This window comes from Schistocerca americana, chromosome 2 (assembly GCF_021461395.2).
Source record: "Schistocerca americana isolate TAMUIC-IGC-003095 chromosome 2, iqSchAmer2.1, whole genome shotgun sequence".
In the NCBI taxonomy this organism is placed as follows: Eukaryota; Metazoa; Arthropoda; class Insecta; order Orthoptera; family Acrididae; genus Schistocerca; species Schistocerca americana.
Window position 1 is genome coordinate 351,708,135 of NC_060120.1, and position 23,655 is coordinate 351,731,789.

At 49.1% G+C, this 23,655-nt stretch overlaps 19 non-coding genes across 19 annotated transcripts; 11 read left to right on the plus strand and 8 right to left on the minus strand.

The window, feature by feature from the left end:
* Nucleotides 1-57: 57 nt before the first annotated feature.
* Trnav-uac lies at nt 58-130 on the minus strand. The gene has a single exon. It is a non-coding gene; the product is annotated as a tRNA-Val (tRNA).
* A 235-nt stretch (nt 131-365) lies between these two features.
* Trnap-cgg lies at nt 366-437 on the plus strand. The gene has a single exon. It is a non-coding gene; the product is annotated as a tRNA-Pro (tRNA).
* Nucleotides 438-2,928: 2,491 nt separating this feature from the next.
* Trnav-uac lies at nt 2,929-3,001 on the minus strand. The gene has a single exon. It is a non-coding gene; the product is annotated as a tRNA-Val (tRNA).
* A 234-nt stretch (nt 3,002-3,235) lies between these two features.
* Nucleotides 3,236-3,307, plus strand: Trnap-cgg. The gene has a single exon. It is a non-coding gene; the product is annotated as a tRNA-Pro (tRNA).
* A 2,477-nt stretch (nt 3,308-5,784) lies between these two features.
* Nucleotides 5,785-5,857, minus strand: Trnav-uac. Its single transcript has one exon. It is a non-coding gene; the product is annotated as a tRNA-Val (tRNA).
* Nucleotides 5,858-6,092: 235 nt separating this feature from the next.
* Nucleotides 6,093-6,164, plus strand: Trnap-cgg. The gene has a single exon. It is a non-coding gene; the product is annotated as a tRNA-Pro (tRNA).
* A 2,489-nt stretch (nt 6,165-8,653) lies between these two features.
* Trnav-uac lies at nt 8,654-8,726 on the minus strand. Its single transcript has one exon. It is a non-coding gene; the product is annotated as a tRNA-Val (tRNA).
* Nucleotides 8,727-8,960: 234 nt separating this feature from the next.
* On the plus strand, nt 8,961-9,032 carry Trnap-cgg. Its single transcript has one exon. It is a non-coding gene; the product is annotated as a tRNA-Pro (tRNA).
* A 2,477-nt stretch (nt 9,033-11,509) lies between these two features.
* Trnav-uac lies at nt 11,510-11,582 on the minus strand. The gene has a single exon. It is a non-coding gene; the product is annotated as a tRNA-Val (tRNA).
* A 234-nt stretch (nt 11,583-11,816) lies between these two features.
* Trnap-cgg lies at nt 11,817-11,888 on the plus strand. Its single transcript has one exon. It is a non-coding gene; the product is annotated as a tRNA-Pro (tRNA).
* Nucleotides 11,889-13,521: 1,633 nt separating this feature from the next.
* On the plus strand, nt 13,522-13,593 carry Trnap-ugg. The gene has a single exon. It is a non-coding gene; the product is annotated as a tRNA-Pro (tRNA).
* Nucleotides 13,594-14,194: 601 nt separating this feature from the next.
* Nucleotides 14,195-14,267, minus strand: Trnav-uac. The gene has a single exon. It is a non-coding gene; the product is annotated as a tRNA-Val (tRNA).
* A 235-nt stretch (nt 14,268-14,502) lies between these two features.
* Trnap-cgg lies at nt 14,503-14,574 on the plus strand. Its single transcript has one exon. It is a non-coding gene; the product is annotated as a tRNA-Pro (tRNA).
* Nucleotides 14,575-16,217: 1,643 nt separating this feature from the next.
* On the plus strand, nt 16,218-16,289 carry Trnap-ugg. The gene has a single exon. It is a non-coding gene; the product is annotated as a tRNA-Pro (tRNA).
* Nucleotides 16,290-17,279: 990 nt separating this feature from the next.
* Trnav-uac lies at nt 17,280-17,352 on the minus strand. Its single transcript has one exon. It is a non-coding gene; the product is annotated as a tRNA-Val (tRNA).
* Nucleotides 17,353-17,587: 235 nt separating this feature from the next.
* Nucleotides 17,588-17,659, plus strand: Trnap-cgg. The gene has a single exon. It is a non-coding gene; the product is annotated as a tRNA-Pro (tRNA).
* A 1,630-nt stretch (nt 17,660-19,289) lies between these two features.
* On the plus strand, nt 19,290-19,361 carry Trnap-ugg. Its single transcript has one exon. It is a non-coding gene; the product is annotated as a tRNA-Pro (tRNA).
* Nucleotides 19,362-21,387: 2,026 nt separating this feature from the next.
* Trnap-ugg lies at nt 21,388-21,459 on the plus strand. The gene has a single exon. It is a non-coding gene; the product is annotated as a tRNA-Pro (tRNA).
* Nucleotides 21,460-22,490: 1,031 nt separating this feature from the next.
* Nucleotides 22,491-22,563, minus strand: Trnav-uac. Its single transcript has one exon. It is a non-coding gene; the product is annotated as a tRNA-Val (tRNA).
* Between the last annotated feature and the right edge of the window lie 1,092 nt (nt 22,564-23,655).

Sequence of the window (23,655 nt, forward strand, 5' to 3'; positions counted from 1 at the left end):
TACGCGGACGTGAGGTCATCTCGGAAATGAAATCCGAAATATAGATTAAAATTGTTGTGTTCCCGCCCGGGATCGAACCGGGGACCTTCTGCGTGTAAAGCAGACGTGATAACCGCTACACCACGGAAACGACGGTTCTTTTCATGTACCACCCGGAGACTCGTAATAGCAACAGTTTTTCTTCTGTGTTAGCAAGGGCATCGGCTACGAGTTCCCTCCGATTCGTGAAGTTCCTGCAGTAAAAGACGTCGATGAAAACAATCCAACCGCGACAGACAGGGAGAACGCTGGCTGAGCTGCAGCCCTACATGGTGAGACCATCAAAGGTGGCGTCATTCACATGCAGTGCGTTTTCGGAACGAATAGGCTCGTTGGTCTAGGGGTATGATTCCTGCTTCGGGTGCAGGAGGTCCCGGGTTCAAATCCCGGACGAGCCCTTGCGTTTTGTACAACGGTGTGGTAACAAATCGCATGGCGGTGGCTGTTCCGCGCATTTCCAGGCCTCCAAGTCAGCGCTAAAATCCGACAACCAGTTCTGAAACCGTTTCATGTTTCATTTGAGCCATGTGCACCCTGCTGATGGAACGTTTGAAGTTGATTTAAATGGTCACAGTAGAGATCGTAGCAAGTGTCTTGCTGAGTGCGACGAAAACGGGTTTCCGCCCGCAATCGAGCCGGGGACCTTCTGCGTGTTCGGCACGGCGCCTGGGCTCGGCGGCAGCTGCTGCTCTTTCCTTCCTTACGAGATACCGTCGATTCGCGCAGTCGTTATTGCAAAAGATGTCACCAAAGGCAATCGCTTCGTTAGCGGCACTTTGCCTGGGCTCCGCGGCAGCTCTACATGGAGGCACCAGCAGCCCAGCCAGGCCGCCGCCGGCACCGGTGCGCCACAGCGCAAGGAGCCGGCGGCCGCCCTGCAATGCCCCTGTCGTTGCATATTCCACCCGCCCCATATCCTCTCCATGTCTGACTCACTACCCCAAATGACACTGCAGTCGACGTGCTTATTACTATCGCTTTTGGAAGAACCAAGGCGCAGTATTCTAGTGTCGAACCGGTACTGCAAATTGGGATTAAGCAAAAATTTATTGTGTGGTCGAGCGACAGCCTCGGCTCGCTCCTCCTACATGATCGCTTCTTGTGCGGAATAATTCCTAGCTCGCCGATGGCTTCAGAGTTGGTCTTCTCGAAGTTTTGCTTTCGCACTGCATTCCGCATTCTTTTCGTTATGAGTTGTGTGCTTCGGTTTCCCGACTTTCTTGTGTTTAGTGTGTTTGGCTTCTCTTAACCTTTAGCCACCGCTTGCCGAAATTTCCACACTATCATCTGTCGATCTGCAGAGCTCGATGAAGGCATCGCGGCCGTTCCTGAGCTCGTGGAACGGTCGAATCTGTAGTTGTTTCCAGATCTCTCCCACACAACGGCCTCCCAGAAGCTTGGATTACAGAAGTACGCCACTACTCCCAGCCGGAGATTCACGATTGAAAGCAGAATGACATGAGCTACACGCAGCTCCGATTTTTTTGTTTGTGTCTGACCTACTTTGAAAGACTTTGTAGTCGATTTACTTACTACTATCGCTGTTGGAAACCAGGTGATAACCGCACAGTATTTTAGAGACGATCAGGTAATGAAAATTTAGAATAAGTAAAACAGTATCAAAAGAAGTTGTGTGGTGGAGCAGCACATGCAATTCACGCTTCCTAGATAATCGTTACTGCATAGAATAATTCTTTTGTCTGCGGCGTCTTCAGTATCCGTCTTCTGGAAATTTTGCTTGCAGTATATTTTGCAATCTTTTCGTTATGAGTTGGTGCTTGGTTTCCCGATGTTCTTTTGTTTAGTGCATTCGCCTCCTCTTAACCCTGAGAAACCACATACCGAAACTGAGGCACTGCCGGCTGTTCATAAGCAGTGCTCGATGAAGTTATTTCGCTTTTTATTCGTTGCCTTTAATATTCTTCTCAACAGTGGTGAGTGCTGCCTGCAGAAAGCGTTTATCTTGCGAATTCGCGTGAAAGTTTGTGTTCCCTGTGAGGCCCACTACTTGGGATTAACTTGACTGCTCCAGCCAGGTGGCTCGTTGGTCTAGGGGTATGCCGACACGGTAGCTCAGCGTGTTCGGTCAGAGAGCCGGTTGGCCTCTGTAATAAAAAACTGAGTGGAAGGATCAACCACCGAACTCGAACAGGATGTCTTGCGACGTCCGCAACGACCAAACACAACGATCACTAACGAAAAAAAAAAAAAAAAAAAAAAAAAAAAAAAGGGGGTATGATTCCTGCTTTGGGTGCAGGAGGTCCCGGGTTCAAATCCCGGACGAGCCCTGCCATTTTGACCGTGCTGAAGCGTAGGTGGAACTCAGCCCCGGTTGCAGCTCCTCAATGAAGAGTAGACGCCTGTTATAGCATGTGGATATAACAAGAATGCGGCACCAGTAAAGTACGTATGTGGAATTCGGTAGAAAGGCAGACGGTAATTTTGCATGCAACGGAAAACAAGGTTGTCTTTGCGGGATATGTGCACCGTGAGTGGAGATTCAGCTTAATTGTGCGACAGTCTACCCTCATCTTACTAGCGACGGCAACAACCAAGGGGTGGCATGTAAGATTGAGCGTGGCTAAGAGTTTCTCATTATTAGTTAGCATCACACTTTGACAGAGCTGTGACAAGGCGAGTAGGGTGAGCTCAGGAAAGCCAGTAGCAAGCGCACTTGAAGTAGCCCTGAAGAACCGGATTATAAATTTTGCCAGCCATAATGGAGCTAGGGGCGTTCTCAGTTACCAAATACCGGTGCAATAAGAGAGCTACAGTATTTGACAGTAAAATGACGCCCAATCCGTCTAGCATACAACATTGCTTGTCTCTGCATACGCGGACGTGAGGTCATCTCGGAAATGAAATCCGAAATACAGATTAAAATTGTTGTGTTCCCGCCCGGGATCGAACCGGGGACCTTCTGCGTGTAAAGCAGACGTGATAACCGCTACACCACGGAAACGACGGTTTTTTCATGTACCACCCGGAGACTCGTAATAGCAACAGTTTTTCTTCTGTGTTAGCAAGGGCATCGGCTACGAGCTCCCTCCGATTCGTGAAGTTCCTGCAGTAAAAGACGTCGATGAAAACAATCCAACCGCGACAGACAGGGAGAACGCTGGCTGAGCTGCAGCCCTACATGGTGAGACCATCAAAGGTGGCGTCATTCACATGCAGTGCGTTTTCGGAACGAATAGGCTCGTTGGTCTAGGGGTATGATTCCTGCTTCGGGTGCAGGAGGTCCCGGGTTCAAATCCCGGACGAGCCCTTGCGTTTTGTACAACGGTGTGGTAACAAATCGCATGGCGGTGGCTGTTCCGCGCATTTCCAGGCCTCCAAGTCAGCGCTAAAATCCGACAACCAGTTCTGAAACCGTTTCATGTTTCATTTGAGCCATGTGCACCCTGCTGATGGAACGTTTGAAGTTGATTTAAATGGTCACAGTAGAGATCGTAGCAAGTGTCTTGCTGAGTGCGACGAAAACGGGTTTCCGCCCGCAATCGAGCCGGGGACCTTCTGCGTGTTCGGCACGGCGCCTGGGCTCGGCGGCAGCTGCTGCTCTTTCCTTCCTTACGAGATACCGTCGATTCGCGCAGTCGTTATTGCAAAAGATGTCACCAAAGGCAATCGCTTCGTTAGCGGCACTTTGCCTGGGCTCCGCGGCAGCTCTACATGGAGGCACCAGCAGCCCAGCCAGGCCGCCGCCGGCACCGGTGCGCCACAGCGCAAGGAGCCGGCGGCCGCCCTGCAATGCCCCTGTCGTTGCATATTCCACCCGCCCCATATCCTCTCCATGTCTGACTCACTACCCCAAATGACACTGCAGTCGACGTGCTTATTACTATCGCTTTTGGAAGAACCAAGGCGCAGTATTCTAGTGTCGAACCGGTACTGCAAATTGGGATTAAGCAAAAATTTATTGTGTGGTCGAGCGACAGCCTCGGCTCGCTCCTCCTACATGATCGCTTCTTGTGCGGAATAATTCCTAGCTCGCCGATGGCTTCAGAGTTGGTCTTCTCGAAGTTTTGCTTTCGCACTGCATTCCGTTATGAGTTGTGTGCTTCGGTTTCCCGACTTTCTTGTGTTTAGTGTGTTTGGCTTCTCTTAACCCTTAGCCACCGCTTGCCGAAATTTCCACACTATCATCTGTCGATCTGCAGAGCTCGATGAAGGCATCGCGGCCGTTCCTGAGCTCGTGGAACGGTCGAATCTGTAGTTGTTTCCAGATCTCTCCCACACAACGGCCTCCCAGAAGCTTGGATTACAGAAGTACGCCACTACTCCCAGCCGGAGATTCACGATTGAAAGCAGAATGACATGAGCTACACGCAGCTCCGATTTTTTTTTTTGTGTCTGACCTACTTTGAAAGACTTTGTAGTCGATTTACTTACTACTATCGCTGTTGGAAACCAGGTGATAACCGCACAGTATTTTAGAGACGATCAGGTAATGAAAATTTAGAATAAGTAAAACAGTATCAAAAGAAGTTGTGTGGTGGAGCAGCACATGCAATTCACGCTTCCTAGATAATCGTTACTGCATAGAATAATTCTTTTGTCTGCGGCGTCTTCAGTATCCGTCTTCTGGAAATTTTGCTTGCAGTATATTTTGCAATCTTTTCGTTATGAGTTGGTGCTTGGTTTCCCGATGTTCTTTTGTTTAGTGCATTCGCCTCCTCTTAACCCTGAGAAACCACATACCGAAACTGAGGCACTGCCGGCTGTTCATAAGCAGTGCTCGATGAAGTTATTTCGCTTTTTATTCGTTGCCTTTAATATTCTTCTCAACAGTGGTGAGTGCTGCCTGCAGAAAGCGTTTATCTTGCGAATTCGCGTGAAAGTTTGTGTTCCCTGTGAGGCCCACTACTTGGGATTAACTTGACTGCTCCAGCCAGGTGGCTCGTTGGTCTAGGGGTATGCCGACACGGTAGCTCAGCGTGTTCGGTCAGAGAGCCGGTTGGCCTCTGTAATAAAAAACTGAGTGGAAGGATCAACCACCGAACTCGAACAGGATGTCTTGCGACGTCCGCAACGACCAAACACAACGATCACTAACGAAAAAAAAAAAAAAAAAAAAAAAAAAAAGGGGTTATGATTCCTGCTTTGGGTGCAGGAGGTCCCGGGTTCAAATCCCGGACGAGCCCTGCCATTTTGACCGTGCTGAAGCGTAGGTGGAACTCAGCCCCGGTTGCAGCTCCTCAATGAAGAGTAGACGCCTGTTATAGCACGTGGATATAACAAGAATGCGGCACCAGTAAAGTACGTATGTGGAATTCGGTAGAAAGGCAGACGGTAATTTTGCATGCAACGGAAAACAAGGTTGTCTTTGCGGGATATGTGCACCGTGAGTGGAGATTCAGCTTAATTGTGCGACAGTCTACCCTCATCTTACTAGCGACGGCAACAACCAAGGGGTGGCATGTAAGATTGAGCGTGGCTAAGAGTTTCTCATTATTAGTTAGCATCACACTTTGACAGAGCTGTGACAAGGCGAGTAGGGTGAGCTCAGGAAAGCCAGTAGCAAGCGCACTTGAAGTAGCCCTGAAGAACCGGATTATAAATTTTGCCAGCCATAATGGAGCTAGGGGCGTTCTCAGTTACCAAATACCGGTGCAATAAGAGAGCTACAGTATTTGACAGTAAAATGACGCCCAATCCGTCTAGCATACAACATTGCTTGTCTCTGCATACGCGGACGTGAGGTCATCTCGGAAATGAAATCCGAAATATAGATTAAAATTGTTGTGTTCCCGCCCGGGATCGAACCGGGGACCTTCTGCGTGTAAAGCAGACGTGATAACCGCTACACCACGGAAACGACGGTTCTTTTCATGTACCACCCGGAGACTCGTAATAGCAACAGTTTTTCTTCTGTGTTAGCAAGGGCATCGGCTACGAGTTCCCTCCGATTCGTGAAGTTCCTGCAGTAAAAGACGTCGATGAAAACAATCCAACCGCGACAGACAGGGAGAACGCTGGCTGAGCTGCAGCCCTACATGGTGAGACCATCAAAGGTGGCGTCATTCACATGCAGTGCGTTTTCGGAACGAATAGGCTCGTTGGTCTAGGGGTATGATTCCTGCTTCGGGTGCAGGAGGTCCCGGGTTCAAATCCCGGACGAGCCCTTGCGTTTTGTACAACGGTGTGGTAACAAATCGCATGGCGGTGGCTGTTCCGCGCATTTCCAGGCCTCCAAGTCAGCGCTAAAATCCGACAACCAGTTCTGAAACCGTTTCATGTTTCATTTGAGCCATGTGCACCCTGCTGATGGAACGTTTGAAGTTGATTTAAATGGTCACAGTAGAGATCGTAGCAAGTGTCTTGCTGAGTGCGACGAAAACGGGTTTCCGCCCGCAATCGAGCCGGGGACCTTCTGCGTGTTCGGCACGGCGCCTGGGCTCGGCGGCAGCTGCTGCTCTTTCCTTCCTTACGAGATACCGTCGATTCGCGCAGTCGTTATTGCAAAAGATGTCACCAAAGGCAATCGCTTCGTTAGCGGCACTTTGCCTGGGCTCCGCGGCAGCTCTACATGGAGGCACCAGCAGCCCAGCCAGGCCGCCGCCGGCACCGGTGCGCCACAGCGCAAGGAGCCGGCGGCCGCCCTGCAATGCCCCTGTCGTTGCATATTCCACCCGCCCCATATCCTCTCCATGTCTGACTCACTACCCCAAATGACACTGCAGTCGACGTGCTTATTACTATCGCTTTTGGAAGAACCAAGGCGCAGTATTCTAGTGTCGAACCGGTACTGCAAATTGGGATTAAGCAAAAATTTATTGTGTGGTCGAGCGACAGCCTCGGCTCGCTCCTCCTACATGATCGCTTCTTGTGCGGAATAATTCCTAGCTCGCCGATGGCTTCAGAGTTGGTCTTCTCGAAGTTTTGCTTTCGCACTGCATTCCGCATTCTTTTCGTTATGAGTTGTGTGCTTCGGTTTCCCGACTTTCTTGTGTTTAGTGTGTTTGGCTTCTCTTAACCTTTAGCCACCGCTTGCCGAAATTTCCACACTATCATCTGTCGATCTGCAGAGCTCGATGAAGGCATCGCGGCCGTTCCTGAGCTCGTGGAACGGTCGAATCTGTAGTTGTTTCCAGATCTCTCCCACACAACGGCCTCCCAGAAGCTTGGATTACAGAAGTACGCCACTACTCCCAGCCGGAGATTCACGATTGAAAGCAGAATGACATGAGCTACACGCAGCTCCGATTTTTTTGTTTGTGTCTGACCTACTTTGAAAGACTTTGTAGTCGATTTACTTACTACTATCGCTGTTGGAAACCAGGTGATAACCGCACAGTATTTTAGAGACGATCAGGTAATGAAAATTTAGAATAAGTAAAACAGTATCAAAAGAAGTTGTGTGGTGGAGCAGCACATGCAATTCACGCTTCCTAGATAATCGTTACTGCATAGAATAATTCTTTTGTCTGCGGCGTCTTCAGTATCCGTCTTCTGGAAATTTTGCTTGCAGTATATTTTGCAATCTTTTCGTTATGAGTTGGTGCTTGGTTTCCCGATGTTCTTTTGTTTAGTGCATTCGCCTCCTCTTAACCCTGAGAAACCACATACCGAAACTGAGGCACTGCCGGCTGTTCATAAGCAGTGCTCGATGAAGTTATTTCGCTTTTTATTCGTTGCCTTTAATATTCTTCTCAACAGTGGTGAGTGCTGCCTGCAGAAAGCGTTTATCTTGCGAATTCGCGTGAAAGTTTGTGTTCCCTGTGAGGCCCACTACTTGGGATTAACTTGACTGCTCCAGCCAGGTGGCTCGTTGGTCTAGGGGTATGCCGACACGGTAGCTCAGCGTGTTCGGTCAGAGAGCCGGTTGGCCTCTGTAATAAAAAACTGAGTGGAAGGATCAACCACCGAACTCGAACAGGATGTCTTGCGACGTCCGCAACGACCAAACACAACGATCACTAACGAAAAAAAAAAAAAAAAAAAAAAAAAAAAAGGGGGTATGATTCCTGCTTTGGGTGCAGGAGGTCCCGGGTTCAAATCCCGGACGAGCCCTGCCATTTTGACCGTGCTGAAGCGTAGGTGGAACTCAGCCCCGGTTGCAGCTCCTCAATGAAGAGTAGACGCCTGTTATAGCATGTGGATATAACAAGAATGCGGCACCAGTAAAGTACGTATGTGGAATTCGGTAGAAAGGCAGACGGTAATTTTGCATGCAACGGAAAACAAGGTTGTCTTTGCGGGATATGTGCACCGTGAGTGGAGATTCAGCTTAATTGTGCGACAGTCTACCCTCATCTTACTAGCGACGGCAACAACCAAGGGGTGGCATGTAAGATTGAGCGTGGCTAAGAGTTTCTCATTATTAGTTAGCATCACACTTTGACAGAGCTGTGACAAGGCGAGTAGGGTGAGCTCAGGAAAGCCAGTAGCAAGCGCACTTGAAGTAGCCCTGAAGAACCGGATTATAAATTTTGCCAGCCATAATGGAGCTAGGGGCGTTCTCAGTTACCAAATACCGGTGCAATAAGAGAGCTACAGTATTTGACAGTAAAATGACGCCCAATCCGTCTAGCATACAACATTGCTTGTCTCTGCATACGCGGACGTGAGGTCATCTCGGAAATGAAATCCGAAATACAGATTAAAATTGTTGTGTTCCCGCCCGGGATCGAACCGGGGACCTTCTGCGTGTAAAGCAGACGTGATAACCGCTACACCACGGAAACGACGGTTTTTTCATGTACCACCCGGAGACTCGTAATAGCAACAGTTTTTCTTCTGTGTTAGCAAGGGCATCGGCTACGAGCTCCCTCCGATTCGTGAAGTTCCTGCAGTAAAAGACGTCGATGAAAACAATCCAACCGCGACAGACAGGGAGAACGCTGGCTGAGCTGCAGCCCTACATGGTGAGACCATCAAAGGTGGCGTCATTCACATGCAGTGCGTTTTCGGAACGAATAGGCTCGTTGGTCTAGGGGTATGATTCCTGCTTCGGGTGCAGGAGGTCCCGGGTTCAAATCCCGGACGAGCCCTTGCGTTTTGTACAACGGTGTGGTAACAAATCGCATGGCGGTGGCTGTTCCGCGCATTTACAGGCCTCCAAGTCAGCGCTAAAATCCGACAACCAGTTCTGAAACCGTTTCATGTTTCATTTGAGCCATGTGCACCCTGCTGATGGAACGTTTGAAGTTGATTTAAATGGTCACAGTAGAGATCGTAGCAAGTGTCTTGCTGAGTGCGACGAAAACGGGTTTCCGCCCGCAATCGAGCCGGGGACCTTCTGCGTGTTCGGCACGGCGCCTGGGCTCGGCGGCAGCTGCTGCTCTTTCCTTCCTTACGAGATACCGTCGATTCGCGCAGTCGTTATTGCAAAAGATGTCACCAAAGGCAATCGCTTCGTTAGCGGCACTTTGCCTGGGCTCCGCGGCAGCTCTACATGGAGGCACCAGCAGCCCAGCCAGGCCGCCGCCGGCACCGGTGCGCCACAGCGCAAGGAGCCGGCGGCCGCCCTGCAATGCCCCTGTCGTTGCATATTCCACCCGCCCCATATCCTCTCCATGTCTGACTCACTACCCCAAATGACACTGCAGTCGACGTGCTTATTACTATCGCTTTTGGAAGAACCAAGGCGCAGTATTCTAGTGTCGAACCGGTACTGCAAATTGGGATTAAGCAAAAATTTATTGTGTGGTCGAGCGACAGCCTCGGCTCGCTCCTCCTACATGATCGCTTCTTGTGCGGAATAATTCCTAGCTCGCCGATGGCTTCAGAGTTGGTCTTCTCGAAGTTTTGCTTTCGCACTGCATTCCGTTATGAGTTGTGTGCTTCGGTTTCCCGACTTTCTTGTGTTTAGTGTGTTTGGCTTCTCTTAACCCTTAGCCACCGCTTGCCGAAATTTCCACACTATCATCTGTCGATCTGCAGAGCTCGATGAAGGCATCGCGGCCGTTCCTGAGCTCGTGGAACGGTCGAATCTGTAGTTGTTTCCAGATCTCTCCCACACAACGGCCTCCCAGAAGCTTGGATTACAGAAGTACGCCACTACTCCCAGCCGGAGATTCACGATTGAAAGCAGAATGACATGAGCTACACGCAGCTCCGATTTTTTTTTTTGTGTCTGACCTACTTTGAAAGACTTTGTAGTCGATTTACTTACTACTATCGCTGTTGGAAACCAGGTGATAACCGCACAGTATTTTAGAGACGATCAGGTAATGAAAATTTAGAATAAGTAAAACAGTATCAAAAGAAGTTGTGTGGTGGAGCAGCACATGCAATTCACGCTTCCTAGATAATCGTTACTGCATAGAATAATTCTTTTGTCTGCGGCGTCTTCAGTATCCGTCTTCTGGAAATTTTGCTTGCAGTATATTTTGCAATCTTTTCGTTATGAGTTGGTGCTTGGTTTCCCGATGTTCTTTTGTTTAGTGCATTCGCCTCCTCTTAACCCTGAGAAACCACATACCGAAACTGAGGCACTGCCGGCTGTTCATAAGCAGTGCTCGATGAAGTTATTTCGCTTTTTATTCGTTGCCTTTAATATTCTTCTCAACAGTGGTGAGTGCTGCCTGCAGAAAGCGTTTATCTTGCGAATTCGCGTGAAAGTTTGTGTTCCCTGTGAGGCCCACTACTTGGGATTAACTTGACTGCTCCAGCCAGGTGGCTCGTTGGTCTAGGGGTATGCCGACACGGTAGCTCAGCGTGTTCGGTCAGAGAGCCGGTTGGCCTCTGTAATAAAAAACTGAGTGGAAGGATCAACCACCGAACTCGAACAGGATGTCTTGCGACGTCCGCAACGACCAAACACAACGATCACTAACGAAAAAAAAAAAAAAAAAAAAAAAAAAAAGGGGTTATGATTCCTGCTTTGGGTGCAGGAGGTCCCGGGTTCAAATCCCGGACGAGCCCTGCCATTTTGACCGTGCTGAAGCGTAGGTGGAACTCAGCCCCGGTTGCAGCTCCTCAATGAAGAGTAGACGCCTGTTATAGCACGTGGATATAACAAGAATGCGGCACCAGTAAAGTACGTATGTGGAATTCGGTAGAAAGGCAGACGGTAATTTTGCATGCAACGGAAAACAAGGTTGTCTTTGCGGGATATGTGCACCGTGAGTGGAGATTCAGCTTAATTGTGCGACAGTCTACCCTCATCTTACTAGCGACGGCAACAACCAAGGGGTGGCATGTAAGATTGAGCGTGGCTAAGAGTTTCTCATTATTAGTTAGCATCACACTTTGACAGAGCTGTGACAAGGCGAGTAGGGTGAGCTCAGGAAAGCCAGTAGCAAGCGCACTTGAAGTAGCCCTGAAGAACCGGATTATAAATTTTGCCAGCCATAATGGAGCTAGGGGCGTTCTCAGTTACCAAATACCGGTGCAATAAGAGAGCTACAGTATTTGACAGTAAAATGACGCCCTATCCGTCTAGCATACAACATTGCTTGTCTCTGCATACGCGGACGTGAGGTCATCTCGGAAATGAAATCCGAAATATAGATTAAAATTGTTGTGTTCCCGCACGGGATCGAACCGGGGACCTTCTGCGTGTAAAGCAGACGTGATAACCGCTACACCACGGAAACGACGGTTCTTTTCATGTACCACCCGGAGACTCGTAATAGCAACAGTTTTTCTTCTGTGTTAGCAAGGGCATCGGCTACGAGCTCCCTCCGATTCGTGAAGATCCTGCAGTAAAAGACGTCGATGAAAACAATCCAACCGCGACAGACAGGGAGAACGCTGGCTGAGCTGCAGCCCTCATGGTGAGACCATCAAAGGTGGCGTCATTCACATGCAGTGCGTTTTCGGAACGAATAGGCTCGTAGGTCTAGGGGTATGATTCCTGCTTCGGGTGCAGGAGGTCCCGGGTTCAAATCCCGGACGAGCCCTTGCGTTTTGTACAACGGTGTGGTAACAAATCGCATGGCGGTGGCTGTTCCGCGCATTTCCAGGCCTCCAAGTCAGCGCTAAAATCCGACAACCAGTTCTGAAACCGTTTCATGTTTCATTTGAGCCATGTGCACCCTGCTGATGGAACGTTTGAAGTTGATTTAAATGGTCACAGTAGAGATCGTAGCAAGTGTCTTGCTGAGTGCGACGAAAACGGGTTTCCGCCCGCAATCGAGCCGGGGACCTTCTGCGTGTTCGGCACGGCGCCTGGGCTCGGCGGCAGCTGCTGCTCTTTCCTTCCTTACGAGATACCGTCGATTCGCGCAGTCGTTATTGCAAAAGATGTCACCAAAGGCAATCGCTTCGTTAGCGGCACTTTGCCTGGGCTCGGCGGCAGCTCTACATGGAGGCACCAGCAGCCCAGCCAGGCCGCCGCCGGCACCGGTGCGCCACAGCGCAAGGAGCCGGCGGCCGCCCTGCAATGCCCCTGTCGTTGCATATTCCACCCGCCCCATATCCTCTCCATGTCTGACTCACTACCCCAAATGACACTGCAGTCGACGTGCTTATTACTATCGCTTTTGGAAGAACCAAGGCGCAGTATTCTAGTGTCGAACCGGTACTGCAAATTGGGATTAAGCAAAAATTTATTGTGTGGTCGAGCGACAGCCTCGGCTCGCTCCTCCTACATGATCGCTTCTTGTGCGGAATAATTCCTAGCTCGCCGATGGCTTCAGAGTTGGTCTTCTCGAACTTTTGCTTTCGCACTGCATTCCGTTATGAGTTGTGTGCTTCGGTTTCCCGACTTTCTTGTGTTTAGTGTGTTTGGCTTCTCTTAACCCTTAGCCACCGCTTGCCGAAATTTCCACACTATCATCTGTCGATCTGCAGAGCTCGATGAAGGCATCGCGGCCGTTCCTGAGCTCGTGGAACGGTCGAATCTGTAGTTGTTTCCAGATTTCTCCCACACAACGGCCTCCCAGAAGCTTGGATTACAGAAGTACGCCACTACTCCCAGCCGGAGATTCACGATTGAAAGCAGAATGACATGAGCTACACGCAGCTCCGATTTTTTTTTTTTTGTGTGTCTGACCTACTTTGAAAGACTTTGTAGTCGATTTACTTACTACTATCGCTGTTGGAAACCAGGTGATAACCGCACAGTATTTTAGAGACGATCAGGTAATGAAAATTTAGAATAAGTAAAACAGTATCAAAAGAAGTTGTGTGGTGGAGCAGCACATGCAATTCACGCTTCCTAGATAATCGTTACTGCATAGAATAATTCTTTTGTCTGCGGCGTCTTCAGTATCCGTCTTCTGGGAATTTTGCTTGCAGTATATTTTGCAATCTTTTCGTTATGAGTTGGTGCTTGGTTTCCCGATGTTCTTTTGTTTAGTGCATTCGCCTCCTCTTAACCCTGAGAAACCACATACCGAAACTGAGGCACTGCCGGCTGTTCATAAGCAGTGCTCGATGAAGTTATTTCGCTTTTTATTCGTTGCCTTTAATATTCTTCTCAACAGTGGTGAGTGCTGCCTGCAGAAAGCGTTTATCTTGCGAATTCGCGTGAAAGTTTGTGTTCCCTGTGAGGCCCACTACTTGGGATTAACTTGACTGCTCCAGCCAGGTGGCTCGTTGGTCTAGGGGTATGATTCCTGCTTTGGGTGCAGGAGGTCCCGGGTTCAAATCCCGGACGAGCCCTGCCATTTTGACCGTGCTGAAGCGTAGGTGGAACTCAGCCCCGGTTGCAGCTCCTCAATGAAGAGTAGACGCCTGTTATAGCACGTGGATATAACAAGAATGCGGCACCAGTAAAGTACGTAGGTGGAATTCGGTAGAAAGGCAGACGGTAATTTTGCATGCAACGGAAAACAAGGTTGTCTTTGCGGGATATGTGCACCGTGAGTGGAGATTCAGCTTAATTGTGCGACAGTCTACCCTCATCTTACTAGCGACGGCAACAACCAAGGGGTGGCATGTAAGATTGAGCGTGGCTAAGAGTTTCTCATTATTAGTTAGCATCACACTTTGACAGAGCTGTGACAAGGCGAGTAGGGTGAGCTCAGGAAAGCGAGTAGCAAGCGCACTTGAAGTAGCCCTGAAGAACCGGATTATAAATTTTGCCAGCCATAATGGAGCTAGAGGCGTTCTCAGTTACCAAATACCGGTGCAATAAGAGAGCTACAGTATTTGACAGTAAAATGACGCCCTATCCGTCTAGCATACAACATGGCTTGTCTCTGCATACGCGGACGTGAGGTCATCTCGGAAATGAAATCCGAAATATACATTAAAATTGTTGTGTTCCCGCCCGGGATCGAACCGGGGACCTTCTGCGTGTAAAGCAGACGTGATAACCGCTACACCACGGAAACGACGGTTCTTTTCATGTACCACCCGGAGACTCGTAATAGCAACAGTTTTTCTTCTGTGTTAGCAAGGGCATCGGCTACGAGCTCCCTCCGATTCGTGAAGTTCCTGCAGTAAAAGACGTCGATGAAAACAATCCAACCGCGACAGACAGGGAGAACGCTGGCTGAGCTGCAGCCCTACATGGTGAGACCATCAAAGGTGGCGTCATTCACATGCAGTGCGTTTTCGGAACGAATAGGCTCGTTGGTCTAGGGGTATGATTCCTGCTTCGGGTGCAGGAGGTCCCGGGTTCAAATCCCGGACGAGCCCTTGCGTTTTGTACAACGGTGTGGTAACAAATCGCATGGCGGTGGCTGTTCCGCGCATTTACAGGCCTCCAAGTCAGCGCTAAAATCCGACAACCAGTTCTGAAACCGTTTCATGTTTCATTTGAGCCATGTGCACCCTGCTGATGGAACGTTTGAAGTTGATTTAAATGGTCACAGTAGAGATCGTAGCAAGTGTCTTGCTGAGTGCGACGAAAACGGGTTTCCGCCCGCAATCGAGCCGGGGACCTTCTGCGTGTTCGGCACGGCGCCTGGGCTCGGCGGCAGCTGCTGCTCTTTCCTTCCTTACGAGATACCGTCGATTCGCGCAGTCGTTATTGCAAAAGATGTCACCAAAGGCAATCGCTTCGTTAGCGGCACTTTGCCTGGGCTCCGCGGCAGCTCTACATGGAGTCACCAGCAGCCCAGCCAGGCCGCCGCCGGCACCGGTGCGCCACAGCGCAAGGAGCCGGCGGCCGCCCTGCAATGCCCCTGTCGTTGCATATTCCACCCGCCCCATATCCTCTCCATGTCTGACTCACTACCCCAAATGACACTGCAGTCGACGTGCTTATTACTATCGCTTTTGGAAGAACCAAGGCGCAGTATTCTAGTGTCGAACCGGTACTGCAAATTGGGATTAAGCAAAAATTTATTGTGTGGTCGAGCGACAGCCTCGGCTCGCTCCTCCTACATGATCGCTTCTTGTGCGGAATAATTCCTAGCTCGCCGATGGCTTCAGAGTTGGTCTTCTCGAAGTTTTGCTTTCGCACTGCATTCCGCAATCTTTTCGTTATGAGTTGTGTGCTTCGGTTTCCCGACTTTCTTGTGTTTAGTGTGTTTGGCTTCTCTTAACCCTTAGCCACCGCTTGCCGAAATTTCCACACTATCATCTGTCGATCTGCAGAGCTCAATGAAGGCATCGCGGCCGTTCCTGAGCTCGTGGAACGGTCGAATCTGTAGTTGTTTCCAGATCTCTCCCACACAACGGCCTCCCAGAAGCTTGGATTACAGAAGTACGCCACTACTCCCAGCCGGAGATTCACGATTGAAAGCAGAATGACATGAGCTACACGCAGCTCCGATTTTTTTTTTTTTTGTGTCTGACCTACTTTGAAAGACTTTGTAGTCGATTTACTTACTACTATCGCTGTTGGAAACCAGGTGATAACCGCACAGTATTTTAGAGACGATCAGGTAATGAAAATTTAGAATAAGTAAAACAGTATCAAAAGAAGTTGTGTGGTGGAGCAGCACATGCAATTCACGCTTCCTAGATAATCGTTACTGCATAGAATAATTCTTTTGTCTGCGGCGTCTTCAGTATCCGTCTTCTGGAAATTTTGCTTGCAGTATATTTTGCAATCTTTTCGTTATGAGTTGGTGCTTGGTTTCCCGATGTTCTTTTGTTTAGTGCATTCGCCTCCTCTTAACCCTGAGAAACCACATACCGAAACTGAGGCACTGCCGGCTGTTCATAAGCAGTGCTCGATGAAGTTATTTCGCTTTTTATTCGTTGCCTTTAATATTCTTCTCAACAGTGGTGAGTGCTGCCTGCAGAAAGCGTTTATCTTGCGAATTCGCGTGAAAGTTTGTGTTCCCTGTGAGGCCCACTACTTGGGATTAACTTGACTGCTCCAGCCAGGTGGCTCGTTGGTCTAGGGGTATGATTCCTGCTTTGGGTGCAGGAGGTCCCGGGTTCAAATCCCGGACGAGCCCTGCCATTTTGACCGTGCTGAAGCGTAGGTGGAACTCAGCCCCGGTTGCAGCTCCTCAATGAAGAGTAGACGCCTGTTATAGCACGTGGATATAACAAGAATGCGGCACCAGTAAAGTACGTAGGTGGAATTCGGTAGAAAGGCAGACGGTAATTTTGAAGCCGGCACGGTAGCTCAGCGTGTTCGGTCAGAGGGTAAGCTGCCCTCTGCAATAAAAAAAACTGAGTGAATGGATCAATAATGACCTAAAATGGGCGTCAGGGGACGTCCGCCACGAACAATTGCAATGAACTATAACGAACAAAATGAGATTAAAAAAAAAAAAAAAAAAAGGGGTATGATTCCTGCTTTGGGTGCAGGAGGTCCCGGGTTCAAATCCCGGACGAGCCCTGCCATTTTGACCGTGCTGAAGCGTAGGTGGAACTCAGCCCCGGTTGCAGCTCCTCAATGAAGAGTAGACGCCTGTTATAGCACGTGGATATAACAAGAATGCGGCACCAGTAAAGTACGTAGGTGGAATTCGGTAGAAAGGCAGACGGTAATTTTGCATGCAACGGAAAACAAGGTTGTCTTTGCGGGATATGTGCACCGTGAGTGGAGATTCAGCTTAATTGAGCGACAGTCTACCCTCATCTTACTAGCGACGGCAACAACCAAGGGGTGGCATGTAAGATTGAGCGTGGCTAAGAGTTTCTCATTATTAGTTAGCATCACACTTTGACAGAGCTGTGACAAGGCGAGTAGGGTGAGCTCAGGAAAGCCAGTAGCAAGCGCACTTGATGTAGCCCTGAAGAACCGGATTATAAATTTTGCCAGCCATAATGGAGCTAGGGGCGTTCTCAGTTACCAAATACCGGTGCAATAAGAGAGCTACAGTATTTGACAGTAAAATGACGCCCTATCCGTCTAGCATACAACATTGCTTGTCTCTGCATACGCGGACGTGAGGTCATCTCGGAAATGAAATCCGAAATATAGATTAAAATTGTTGTGTTCCCGCCCGGGATCGAACCGGGGACCTTCTGCGTGTAAAGCAGACGTGATAACCGCTACACCACGGAAACGACGGTTCTTTTCATGTACCACCCGGAGACTCGTAATAGCAACAGTTTTTCTTCTGTGTTAGCAAGGGCATCGGCTACGAGTTCCCTCCGATTCGTGAAGTTCCTGCAGTAAAAGACGTCGATGAAAACAATCCAACCGCGACAGACAGGGAGAACGCTGGCTGAGCTGCAGCCCTACATGGTGAGACCATCAAAGGTGGCGTCATTCACATGCAGTGCGTTTTCGGAACGAATAGGCTCGTTGGTCTAGGGGTATGATTCCTGCTTCGGGTGCAGGAGGTCCCGGGTTCAAATCCCGGACGAGCCCTTGCGTTTTGTACAACGGTGTGGTAACAAATCGCATGGCGGTGGCTGTTTCGCGCATTTCCAGGCCTCCAAGTCAGCGCTAAAATCCGACAACCAGTTCTGAAACCGTTTCATGTTTCATTTGAGCCATGTGCACCCTGCTGATGGAACGTTTGAAGTTGATTTAAATGGTCACAGTAGAGATCGTAGCAAGTGTCTTGCTGAGTGCGACGAAAACGGGTTTCCGCCCGCAATCGAGCCGGGGACCTTCTGCGTGTTCGGCACGGCGCCTGGGCTCGGCGGCAGCTGCTGCTCTTTCCTTCCTTACGAGATACCGTCGATTCGCGCAGTCGTTATTGCAAAAGATGTCACCAAAGGCAATCGCTTCGCTGGGCTCCGCGGCAGCTCTCCATGGAGGCACCAGCAGCCCAGCCAGGCCGCCGCCGGCACCGGTGCGCCACAGCGCAAGGAGCCGGCGGCCGCCCTGCAATGCCCCTGTCGTTGCATATTCCACCCGCCCCATATCCTCTCCATGTCTGACTCACTACCCCAAATGACACTGCAGTCGACGTGCTTATTACTATCGCTTTTGGAGGAACCAAGGCGCAGTATTCTAGTGTCGAACCGGTACTGCAAATTGGGATTAAGCAAAAATTTATTGTGTGGTCGAGCGACAGCCTCGGCTCGCTCCTCCTACATGAACGCTTCTTGTGCGGAATAATTCCTAGCTCGCCGATGGCTTCAGAGTTGGTCTTCTCGAAGTTTTGCTTTCGCACTGCATTCCGCAATCTTTTCGTTATGAGTTGTGTGCTTCGGTTTCCCGACTTTCTTGTGTTTAGTGTGTTTGGCTTCTCTTAACCCTTAGCCACCGCTTGCCGAAATTTCCACACTATCATCAGTCGATCTGCAGAGCTCAATGAAGGCATCGCGGCCGTTCCTGAGCTCGTGGAACGGTCGAATCTGTAGTTGTTTCCAGATCTCTCCCACACAACGGCCTCCCAGAAGCTTGGATTACAGAAGTACGCCACTACTCCCAGCCGGAGATTCACGATTGAAAGCAGAATGACATGAGCTACACGCAGCTCCGATTTTTTTTGTTTTTTTGTGTCTGACCTACTTTGAAAGACTTTGTAGTCGATTTACTTACTACTATCGCTGTTGGAAACCAGGTGATAACCGCACAGTATTTTAGAGACGATCAGGTAATGAAAATTTAGAATAAGTAAAACAGTATCAAAAGAAGTTGTGTGGTGGAGCAGCACATGCAATTCACGCTTCCTAGATAATCGTTACTGCATAGAATAATTCTTTTGTCTGCGGCGTCTTCAGTATCCGTCTTCTGGAAATTTTGCTTGCAGTATATTTTGCAATCTTTTCGTTATGAGTTGGTGCTTGGTTTCCCGATGTTCTTTTGTTTAGTGCATTCGCCTCCTCTTAACCCTGAGAAACCACATACCGAAACTGAGGCACTGCCGGCTGTTCATAAGCAGTGCTCGATGAAGTTATTTCGCTTTTTATTCGTTGCCTTTAATATTCTTCTCAACAGTGGTGAGTGCTGCCTGCAGAAAGCGTTTATCTTGCGAATTCGCGTGAAAGTTTGTGTTCCCTGTGAGGCCCACTACTTGGGATTAACTTGACTGCTCCAGCCAGGTGGCTCGTTGGTCTAGGGGTATGATTCCTGCTTTGGGTGCAGGAGGTCCCGGGTTCAAATCCCGGACGAGCCCTGCCATTTTGACCGTGCTGAAGCGTAGGTGGAACTCAGCCCCGGTTGCAGCTCCTCAATGAAGAGTAGACGCCTGTTATAGCACGTGGATATAACAAGAATGCGGCACCAGTAAAGTACGTAGGTGGAATTCGGTAGAAAGGCAGACGGTAATTTTGAAGCCGGCACGGTAGCTCAGCGTGTTCGGTCAGAGGGTAAGCTGCCCTCTGTAATAAAAAAAACTGAGTGAATGGATCAATAATGACCTAAAATGGGCGTCAGGGGACGTCCGCCACGAACAATTGCAATGAACTATAACGAACAAAATGAGATTGCAAAAAAAAAAAAAAAAAAAAAAAAAAAAAGGGTATGATTCCTGCTTTGGGTGCAGGAGGTCCCGGGTTCAAATCCCGGACGAGCCCTTGCGTTTTGTACAACGGTGTGGTAACAAATCGCATGGCGGTGGCTGTTTCGCGCATTTCCAGGCCTCCAAGTCAGCGCTAAAATCCGACAACCAGTTCTGAAACCGTTTCATGTTTCATTTGAGCCATGTGCACCCTGCTGATGGAACGTTTGAAGTTGATTTAAATGGTCACAGTAGAGATCGTAGCAAGTGTCTTGCTGAGTGCGACGAAAACGGGTTTCCGCCCGCAATCGAGCCGGGGACCTTCTGCGTGTTCGGCACGGCGCCTGGGCTCGGCGGCAGCTGCTGCTCTTTCCTTCCTTACGAGATACCGTCGATTCGCGCAGTCGTTATTGCAAAAGATGTCACCAAAGGCAATCGCTTCGCTGGGCTCCGCGGCAGCTCTCCATGGAGGCACCAGCAGCCCAGCCAGGCCGCCGCCGGCACCGGTGCGCCACAGCGCAAGGAGCCGGCGGCCGCCCTGCAATGCCCCTGTCGTTGCATATTCCACCCGCCCCATATCCTCTCCATGTCTGACTCACTACCCCAAATGACACTGCAGTCGACGTGCTTATTACTATCGCTTTTGGAGGAACCAAGGCGCAGTATTCTAGTGTCGAACCGGTACTGCAAATTGGGATTAAGCAAAAATTTATTGTGTGGTCGAGCGACAGCCTCGGCTCGCTCCTCCTACATGATCGCTTCTTGTGCGGAATAATTCCTAGCTCGCCGATGGCTTCAGAGTTGGTCTTCTCGAAGTTTTGCTTTCGCACTGCATTCCGCAATCTTTTCGTTATGAGTTGTGTGCTTCGGTTTCCCGACTTTCTTGTGTTTAGTGTGTTTGGCTTCTCTTAACCCTTAGCCACCGCTTGCCGAAATTTCCACACTATCATCTGTCGATCTGCAGAGCTCAATGAAGGCATCGCGGCCGTTCCTGAGCTCGTGGAACGGTCGAATCTGTAGTTGTTTCCAGATCTCTCCCACACAACGGCCTCCCAGAAGCTTGGATTACAGAAGTACGCCACTACTCCCAGCCGGAGATTCACGATTGAAAGCAGAATGACATGAGCTACACGCAGCTCCGATTTTTTTTTTTTGTGTCTGACCTACTTTGAAAGACTTTGTAGTCGATTTACTTACTACTATCGCTGTTGGAAACCAGGTGATAACCGCACAGTATTTTAGAGACGATCAGGTAATGAAAATTTAGAATAAGTAAAACAGTATCAAAAGAAGTTGTGTGGTGGAGCAGCACATGCAATTCACGCTTCCTAGATAATCGTTACTGCATAGAATAATTCTTTTGTCTGCGGCGTCTTCAGTATCCGTCTTCTGGAAATTTTGCTTGCAGTATATTTTGCAATCTTTTCGTTATGAGTTGGTGCTTGGTTTCCCGATGTTCTTTTGTTTAGTGCATTCGCCTCCTCTTAACCCTGAGAAACCACATACCGAAACTGAGGCACTGCCGGCTGTTCATAAGCAGTGCTCGATGAAGTTATTTCGCTTTTTATTCGTTGCCTTTAATATTCTTCTCAACAGTGGTGAGTGCTGCCTGCAGAAAGCGTTTATCTTGCGAATTCGCGTGAAAGTTTGTGTTCCCTGTGAGGCCCACTACTTGGGATTAACTTGACTGCTCCAGCCAGGTGGCTCGTTGGTCTAGGGGTATGATTCCTGCTTTGGGTGCAGGAGGTCCCGGGTTCAAATCCCGGACGAGCCCTGCCATTTTGACCGTGCTGAAGCGTAGGTGGAACTCAGCCCCGGTTGCAGCTCCTCAATGAAGAGTAGACGCCTGTTATAGCACGTGGATATAACAAGAATGCGGCACCAGTAAAGTACGTAGGTGGAATTCGGTAGAAAGGCAGACGGTAATTTTGAAGCCGGCACGGTAGCTCAGCGTGTTCGGTCAGAGGGTAAGCTGCCCTCTGTAATAAAAAAAACTGAGTGAATGGATCAATAATGACCTAAAATGGGCGTCAGGGGACGTCCGCCACGAACAATTGCAATGAACTATAACGAACAAAATGAGATTACAAAAAAAAAAAAAAAAAAAAAAAAAAAAAAAAGAAAAAAAAAAAAAAAAAAAAAAAAAGGGGTATGATTCCTGCTTTGGGTGCAGGAGGTCCCGGGTTCAAATCCCGGACGAGCCCTGCCATTTTGACCGTGCTGAAGCGTAGGTGGAACTCAGCCCCGGTTGCAGCTCCTCAATGAAGAGTAGACGCCTGTTATAGCACGTGGATATAACAAGAATGCGGCACCAGTAAAGTACGTAGGTGGAATTCGGTAGAAAGGCAGACGGTAATTTTGCATGCAACGGAAAACAAGGTTGTCTTTGCGGGATATGTGCACCGTGAGTGGAGATTCAGCTTAATTGAGCGACAGTCTACCCTCATCTTACTAGCGACGGCAACAACCAAGGGGTGGCATGTAAGATTGAGCGTGGCTAAGAGTTTCTCATTATTAGTTAGCATCACACTTTGACAGAGCTGTGACAAGGCGAGTAGGGTGAGCTCAGGAAAGCCAGTAGCAAGCGCACTTGATGTAGCCCTGAAGAACCGGATTATAAATTTTGCCAGCCATAATGGAGCTAGGGGCGTTCTCAGTTACCAAATACCGGTGCAATGAGAGAGCTACAGTATTTGACAGTAAAATGACGCCCTATCCGTCTAGCATACAACATTGCTTGTCTCTGCATACGCGGACGTGAGGTCATCTCGGAAATGAAATCCGAAATATAGATTAAAATTGTTGTGTTCCCGCCCGGGATCGAACCGGGGACCTTCTGCGTGTAAAGCAGACGTGATAACCGCTACACCACGGAAACGACGGTTCTTTTCATGTACCACCCGGAGACTCGTAATAGCAACAGTTTTTCTTCTGTGTTAGCAAGGGCATCGGCTACGAGTTCCCTCCGATTCGTGAAGTTCCTGCAGTAAAAGACGTCGATGAAAACAATCCAACCGCGACAGACAGGGAGAACGCTGGCTGAGCTGCAGCCCTACATGGTGAGACCATCAAAGGTGGCGTCATTCACATGCAGTGCGTTTTCGGAACGAATAGGCTCGTTGGTCTGGGGGTACCCCAGTTCCGCTTTAGACGCCGTGCAGTGTGGACGTGCCTAGTCTTCCGCTCCGCCGTAGCGTTACGTATAGTGGACTATAGCTTTTGTTTACGTGTTGTGTTGCAACTTCTGTGAGTGTTTCTCCGTCGTTGTTAAGTACCTTGTGTTACTTTCTGTCCTTATTTCAGTGTGTTGTGTGTAGCGGTTTCGACCGCATATTTTGAAAATGTCGTCCCAGGTTATTCCTCGTCAGGCTACAGTTAGTTTTACTTTTGACAAGTCAACCCGCCATGTGCAACCTAGTTCCCTTGAGATTCATGATTGGTTGGTAGATACCTTTGGTGTTCATTCGGATCAGGTGCATACTGCTTATTTTGATACCGAACTGTATGTTTTCTTTGTTAAGTTTATGGACCCACTTCAGGTTGATAAAATTCTTTCTAAATATGGTCATCAAGTTCTCTTTCGGCATCGGGATGATTCTGTAAGTACCGTGCTGCTTTCCAATGCTTCCATCACGTATACCAATGTTCGTGTTTACAACCTTCCACCGGAGGTGGATAATGTCTATCTTAAGGAGGGTCTACAAAAGTATGGTGATGTAAAGAGCATTCGCCTTGAACGCTGGTCAAGCCAACATCGCCTGCAATGTTACAGTGGTATTCGTTCAGTCGAAATGCACGTTAAGCAGAATATTCCATCTCACCTGCAGATCGGTGGATATCGTGTCCATGTAACATATAGTGGTCAGGTTGGCACCTGTTTTTTGTGCAATGAAAGTGGTCACGTGCGTACCGACTGTCCGCGGAGGGTTTTTGTTTTAAAAAATTCTCTCGAACAGCGTCGCAAGTTAAC